At 30.9% G+C, this 7,518-nt stretch overlaps 1 long non-coding RNA gene across 1 annotated transcript; it reads left to right on the forward strand.

The window, feature by feature from the left end:
- The first annotated feature begins 4,730 nt into the window (after positions 1-4,730).
- On the forward strand, positions 4,731-6,622 carry LOC145167295 (uncharacterized). The gene is made up of 3 exons (XR_013741039.1): positions 4,731-5,098; positions 5,181-5,453; positions 6,059-6,622. It is a non-coding gene; the product is annotated as an uncharacterized LOC145167295 (long non-coding RNA).
- Positions 6,623-7,518: the final 896 nt, after the last annotated feature.

Raw genomic sequence — 7,518 nt, forward strand, 5'->3', positions numbered from 1 at the left:
GCCTTCGGTTAGATAATATTAGTCGCCATTCGGTGACTTTGATTGTGTTAGAGGACATTAGATATCCACGCTATGCTTAGATTGATTGTCATGATCATTGACGAGAAATCACTAGATCATATCGTTCACAGTTCAAGTATATTTAATTAATTATGTGTACACTAATTGGATGATCATTGTGTTTAGTTGTTCATTAAGTATTAGTACTAGGAAATCCGATCAAGATAGCTACTCATATTACAATTCAGTAATCAATTCATTAATCCATTGCATTGCTAATAAATCAAACATAAAAAATTGGGAGATTCGTATTCTAGTGGAAGTACTTCTTATTTAGTGTTTCCATGTAGTTCATTATTTTGTTGATTAATTGAGCATTAGTTCAATTTGTTTACATAAAAATCTCGTCTTTAGTTTTCATAGTTGTTAATTTAGTTAGCATTTGAATAATTTGATCTTAACCATCACATTCCTTGTTTTCGACACCCTTTCTTACCACAACTAGATTACTTCACGACTAGGTATACTGGCTATTCGTGTTTAAGACTCGATGAGATTAGATAAGACTTTATAAATAAAAAACTAGTGTATTTATAAACATATCAAAGTTTTTGGCACCGTTGTCAGGGAACGTTTGTGTTTAGTTCAGATTTTTTATTTGATGCTTAAATTTTGTTTATAGTTTAGTTTTTAGTTTTTAGTTTTGTTTTTAAATGGATAATCTTGATGCTTTTCTTGAGCATAAGTCGCAGGCACTTGATATATATTCAATCCAGAAAAAGATTTGTCGGAGCTGGAGAGGTTGGTAGCAGAAGACTTGCACGAAGAACAATAACAAGTTCAAACGCAGGAACCACGTCGTGGTGTGATGATTACCACGACGTGGACCCCTATTTTTTCGGGTTGTGTTTCAAAGCATGGGGTGACGATTCCAACTTTAGAGAATGTTCTGATGTCTGATCCATTTTTGATGAGTGTCCAACCAGTTCCAACCCTTGTTGGAGAAAATCCAAGAGGAGTCAAGAAGTGTCAAATGCTTTCACTACCATGTTGGAGAAAATATTTTTATGATTGCGTGAGGCACAAACAACACAAAAATCATTTGTTGCTTGCTATTTTGAGGATCATTTACTTAATCAAGAAATTAGCCAACTAATCACCACAAACACATTTAAACACATGAATAAAAACATACAAGTAATGATAACATGTTAAACACAAAACATTCTCATAAAGATTCAAGAACTAGTTCATGGAGTCTTCAACATTCAACAAAAAGTCAAAGGATTTCACCAAAGTCAAACAAGTTTTGTCTAGCCAAGCATGACTAAACTTAAGAAAATAAAGTTAGAAAGATAGTACCCAACATTTTACAAGATTCAAGAGCAAAATGATGAAGTTCTTGATGGTTTTTGGTCTTCAAAATGCTCCAAATTCTCCAGAGAATGCTCCCAAGTTCGGATGTGCAAAAGTTGAGAAAAGTGGCACACGAACCTTCCCCATATAGAGCTCCAATTAAAATCCCAAAAATGCCCCTACAGAAATCCACGCGGGCCGCATGGAAACCTTATGCGGGCCGCATAAGAGTGATGGAATTTTGGGTTCTTCAACTGTTGGGCCTGCACAACTTAGTCTATTGGCTCAATTCGAGTCCAAGAATCTTTTAACCCATTTTTCTTCAAGTTCTCTTCAATTTGAGCCCAATTTATCTTTTCCAAATCCTCCAAAGCTCTTGAAATCGCCCAATCATCAATTCCCGCACGCTTGAAAAGTTCTTCCATCTTTATTTAATTAAGAGGCCATCTTTCTCCATGCTCCATCCACCTAAAGCCAATTTTTGCATCATCTCCACTAGATATTAAGCCCAAGATCCTTGTTGTCCTCCAAGTCCAACCGCTTTCCATACGTCCCGAACATTCCCGCTCTGCTAGTCTCCTTAAAATATGCAATTATGCTCACGAAACTAGAAAGTACCCGAAATAGTCATAAAATAACAAAAATGAAAATACGCATGAAATTTAACTAAAATATGAATGAAATATACTAAAATAACTATAAAAAGAGTAAATAAAATAAACTATCAGTAATCCCAAAGATTGTCAAGAACGTCAAACCCGCCATAAAAAAACCCATTTCAGAATTAAGAAACCAAATCACTTCTTATCTTAAAGAACTCCCCCTCCAAGTCTCAATGATCTTCAAATATGCTAATTATATAAGCCACCAAAAAATATCATGTAACAAATCAAATTTAAGATTCATAACGTCACTTGATCAAGAAATCTCTAAAAGTCAGAGTCAATCAAAGCACCACGGTCATTGGTAGAACCTTTGGGATTATCATCCTAAATTTCATCAATACCTAAAAATAATATACCAACTTTCATATCGCTACCACAAGCTTCATAAAAAATCTCCAATTTGAAAAGTCACAATCCAATTTCGAATGGCTATGTCAAATTCTTCCCCTTTTTATAATAAAAAAAATGATTATAAAACCTTCAAATGGTCATAAGAATGATCTTGAATCCGATAAATCATTGCTATGCTCCCCCTCGACAAAATGGAATAAGCATTGAAATTTAAATTCGAAAAGGTTGAAAAAAATATGACATTTTGCGAAACACGACCTTCCGAACCGCCAAGACTTGTTGGAATCCAATAATTACTGTTCACGAAAAAAATATGTTCACCAAAAACTCAATTTTGTTCATCAGCCCTTGAATTTGTAATTATTTCGGAAATTGGACTAACACTGCCATGTTGCTGAAGTTACAGGGACCAAATGTGTAACATGAAGTTGTCTTCCCCAGTTGATTGGATAAAAGCAAAAACATCAACAGCGACTTGCGACATCAGTTCCGATTCCGAAATCAAAATAAGTTGATTGTTCCAAATACAATTTCTTTTCCGATTTGTGTTTTTTAGATACGATTCCGAGACCTTCAATTCAATTGTGATATTAGCTTCTATGTACGAGACCATTTCAATTTCGATTTAATCTCCAAATCGCAAATCAAATCTGATTCCTTCAATCTCGAAAAACATTGATCATCGGAACCCAATACTTGACAAACACCAAAATCATCTTCTTCAAATTGATTTCCAGATCAAACTTGATTCAATCAATAACCATCACCATATCTATCTGTTCTTGATTGTTGTTCAGCAGAAACTAGAAACGAACCATTTTTGGCAAAACTCAAATCAAATTTCTTTAAGATGAATCAATGGACAATAAAAAAAGGAGATTTAATAGAATTGAACAAGATGCAAGAAAAATCAGGATCGACTGAAAAAATAGGAACACAATTTAAGATGTATGACAGATTAATACGAGATTTTGAATTCATACAGTGAAAATGATAATCGATCGACTATTTTGACCAGGAAACTCGATAATGAATATTGATTCAATGAAGACTCCATCAAAAGTCAAGAACAGACGAAGTGTTCGAACAATAAGAAAAGATCTGATAAATTAATTTGGGCTCAAATAAACAATGAACCATATCAGATTGTATTTTGGACCAAATAAAAAAAAAATGAATTTGGGCTCAAGATGAATCGGATGAACAGCAAAAATTTAGCGACTACATCTTTCTTTCTTAACCCTGAAATGAATATTACATTAGGGTACAAACAAGTCTAGGCCTATAGCCCATATGGCATAAAAAGAGGTCCATTCTCATTATCCATGGAATATTTTGAACCTTACACATGTATATAAAAAAAAACCAAATTTAGTATCAATTTGTAACAAATTTTTGAACTCTAGATCAAAATGTAAAATTTAAACCAAATTTATAATAAAATTTAAAATTTTGGTCAAAAGTGTAAATTTTAAAAGTAGGAAACCTAATAACCGGAAAAAAGGATAAAACTAAATATAATTCCTGGTATTTGGGACTTAATCAGAAAAAAATAATATAAAGATTTAATTGAATATGAGATCAAAATATAATAACTTTATTGGAGATGTCCCATATGATAATGATATTATTTTTTATATAAGTTTCAATGGTGACTTTTATAAGTTGTTAGATAGAAATTATTAATATAAATATTTTGTGATGAAAGGATTTATATAGAAAAAAGAAGGGGTGTTATGTGAAATATATATTTTTTTGTTTAAATATGATTTTATAAAGCAAAAATAACATATTTGAAACAAAATTTTAAAAAAATATATGTAAAAAAACTAAATTTATGATGAATTTGTAACAAAAATTTTGAACTCTAGACAAAAAATATAAATTTTGGACCAAATTTTTAATAAAATTTAAAATCTAGGTAAAAAATATAAATTTTGAAAATGGAAAACCTGATAACCGGGAAAATGATGAAATTGAATATAAATCCTGCTACTAGGGACTTAATCAGAAAAAAAAAATAATAAGATAGAGATTTAATTCAATATGAGGTCAGTATATAAATATTTTATTGGAGATTTCTCTATGATAATAATATTAATTTTTATATAAGGTGACTTTTCGTATGATAATAATATTAATTTTTATATAAGGTGACTTTTATAAATTGTTAGATAAAAATTATTAATATAAAAAATAAGATTATGTTACTTTAAATTCAATTATAATTTAAAAAATAATTTATTTTCTAATTATTTTAAAAGCCCGCCTCTCAATTTTAGTATCCTCCAAAAATAATTCATCATCCCACGATAAAACAAAAACCTACTGAGGCCCAACATATGTATTTTCTGTCTTTTTAATCCCAAATATACTGAAATAACAAGAAAATATGAAAAAAAAACCGCCCTAGGTTTCTCACTTCATCATTATGTTATGCCGATTCTTGAAGGTTGAATATGGCAAGTGCGTTTTCAGTTTTCAATACCATCAGAACGACATACGAAAGATCTCTCTCTCTCTCTCTCTCTCTCTCTCTCTCTCTCTCTCTCTATTGAAGGAAGTCAAGTTTTAATTTTCTGCACTCCCAAACCTCGATTCATCTTCCATATCGTCATGAAGATTGATTTTTTTAGTGTTCTGAAATCGGTTCTAGAACTTCTAGAGTTCCACTAACATCGATTGAGTGATTGGTGAGCCATCATTGATCATCCATCAAGAAGCAAGTAAGAAATCGAATTTTGATTTCGTAATTTCTTTGATTTAACTTTTTTTTTTCTTTTTTGATTTTCTGAATTCTGATTTCAGAGCAATAAGTTCACCCTAAGAAAAACAAAGTGTTGACGAGGAACAACGATGGCTATGAGGCTAGACAGGGTATCGTCGGCGTCACTAGGAAACCTAACAAAAATATTCTTGAGCATAGTCGTAAGCGCCAAATCCAGCTTAAACTTGTTGTTCTTGAAGATAAGCTTCTAGATCAGGGATATACCGATGATGAAACTGTAGAAAAGCTAGATGAAGGTCGCACGGATTTGGAGGTTGTGGTGCCGCAACAGTTGTGATGCACTCTGATCAGAAGTAATTTTCTCTTTCGGTTAATAGTATTCATATATACTAATCTACTAGACTACAATCACAAGTTCAAAGTCGATATCGTGAAATATGATTTTTAGAAAATCAAAAGGACGAGAACGTTAAGTAGAAAGAAGATTTCACGTTTAAATTCTGAAATATATATAGAAGTAGACACAAGTTAGATATACAAAATTACATGATATCAAATAACTGGAAGATCTGATTACGATTTTTGGAGGATTAAATCAGACCAAAAAGTTTTTTTTTTCTACCGAACCCAAAAGTGTTTTTGAAGTCAAATATTTTGTTTTTGAATTTTTTGTTCATATCTGAGATTAATGTGTTATGTCATGTGTATGTTTTATGTGTATTTATTAAATGTATGTAGGTAATTGCAATTTGAAAAAAAAAATACAAACTTTTTGATGGAAACAGCTTCTTGATCAAAATTAGGTGTTTATTTACATTTGGCGAATCTTTAATTTATACTGGTTTATTTATAATTTTATTTTTTAAGATAACTATTGTGTCTATATAATTAACAATCAATGGCTGTTAAAAGTTGGTTGACCGATCTCAATATTATCTTCTATGATTGATGGTTGCAGGTGTGGGAAGAGAAAGGCTGACCTAAGGTTAGTAACTTTAGAAATTGGTAGCCATTCAAGAACAATATAAATTTTATCGAGTACCTTATTCAAGAACAATAGAACTTTGACTCGGGTTGAGATGAAATCGATTTTAAATCGTAAAAGTTTCACATTTTTTTGAAACTTTTTATCTTGATACATACATGACAATGACTCACTTGGAAGCTGTAGTTGAAGAAGTTGACGATGACCAAATAAGAAGACTGTAGGGATTTGGCTCATTTGCAAAGATGGTTTTGATGATCAACTGTACGACGGCACTATGTTACATTCCATAAAAAAATAATGAATGGGAAAAATTGAGGGAACTTGTTACTAAAGAAAAAGAGCAAAACGAAGAGCTTAAGGAAACAAGGCCAAAGATGACGAACACAACGCAAGAATCGAGCAACTTAATAAACAATTCCAATCGGCAATGACTATTATTAACATTTTTAAAGAACTACAAAAATAGTAGATCTTAAAATGTTAATTTTTTTTAGGGAAATCTCCAATAAAGACCCAAAATTTTGGTTCAGTTTACGTTTTAGTCCTCAAATATATATATATATATATATATATATATATATATATATATATATATATATATATATATATATATTATGAAAAAGTCCTAAAAACCGGTAAAATTTTGCATTTTGACCCCTTTTTGACCGGTTCCAACGTCAACAAATTAATTTTTCGTAAACTAACCAAAAATATTGATATTTTCTGTAAACAAAAATATTATGATTTTCCTGCAAACAAAAACCTTATTATTATTATTATTATTATTATTATAAATATAAATAGGTATATTATTTTTTAAATTCCTTATTATTAATATTGTTAATAATACATATAAATACGTTTAAATGAAAAAAATATTAAAAACGGTTTTTAAGGGTGAAGGTGAAGGGGATGATGATGTCACTACAAGAAAAACAACCTTTTATGACACGCAATGCGTGTCGTAAAACGCTCAGACGACACGTAAATACGTGTCACGGAATGCCCTGTCATAAAAAAAGACGACTATTATTAACAATATTAACAATATTAAACGCTCATAAACGTATTTATATGTATTATTAACAATATTAATAATAAGGAATTTAAAAAATAGTATACCTATTTATATTTTTAATAAAATAATAATAATAATAATAACTAGAAAGTTTCCCCCCGTGTTGCGGGGGGTGGAAGGTGTTGTTTTTATCCCATGCAGCTATCAATTTCTCCAACACTAAAAATTCAGACATTACTGAATTCTCCACTTATATGATTCATTCCGCGCAAAAATATATAGATCAGTGATCCATTCCGCGTAGACATATTAGAAAACCACAAAGGCAGCCACCACTACGAGGGCAAAAAAGTCAACACAGGAGCATCTTTGATCCATCCAAATAGAAACAACCACAAAGATACCTGAAAGA

The sequence above is a fragment of the Lactuca virosa genome, chromosome 1 (assembly GCF_052849685.1).
Source record: "Lactuca virosa cultivar CGN04683 chromosome 1, Lactuca_virosa_CGN04683_v6, whole genome shotgun sequence".
NCBI lineage: Eukaryota > Viridiplantae > Streptophyta > Magnoliopsida > Asterales > Asteraceae > Lactuca > Lactuca virosa.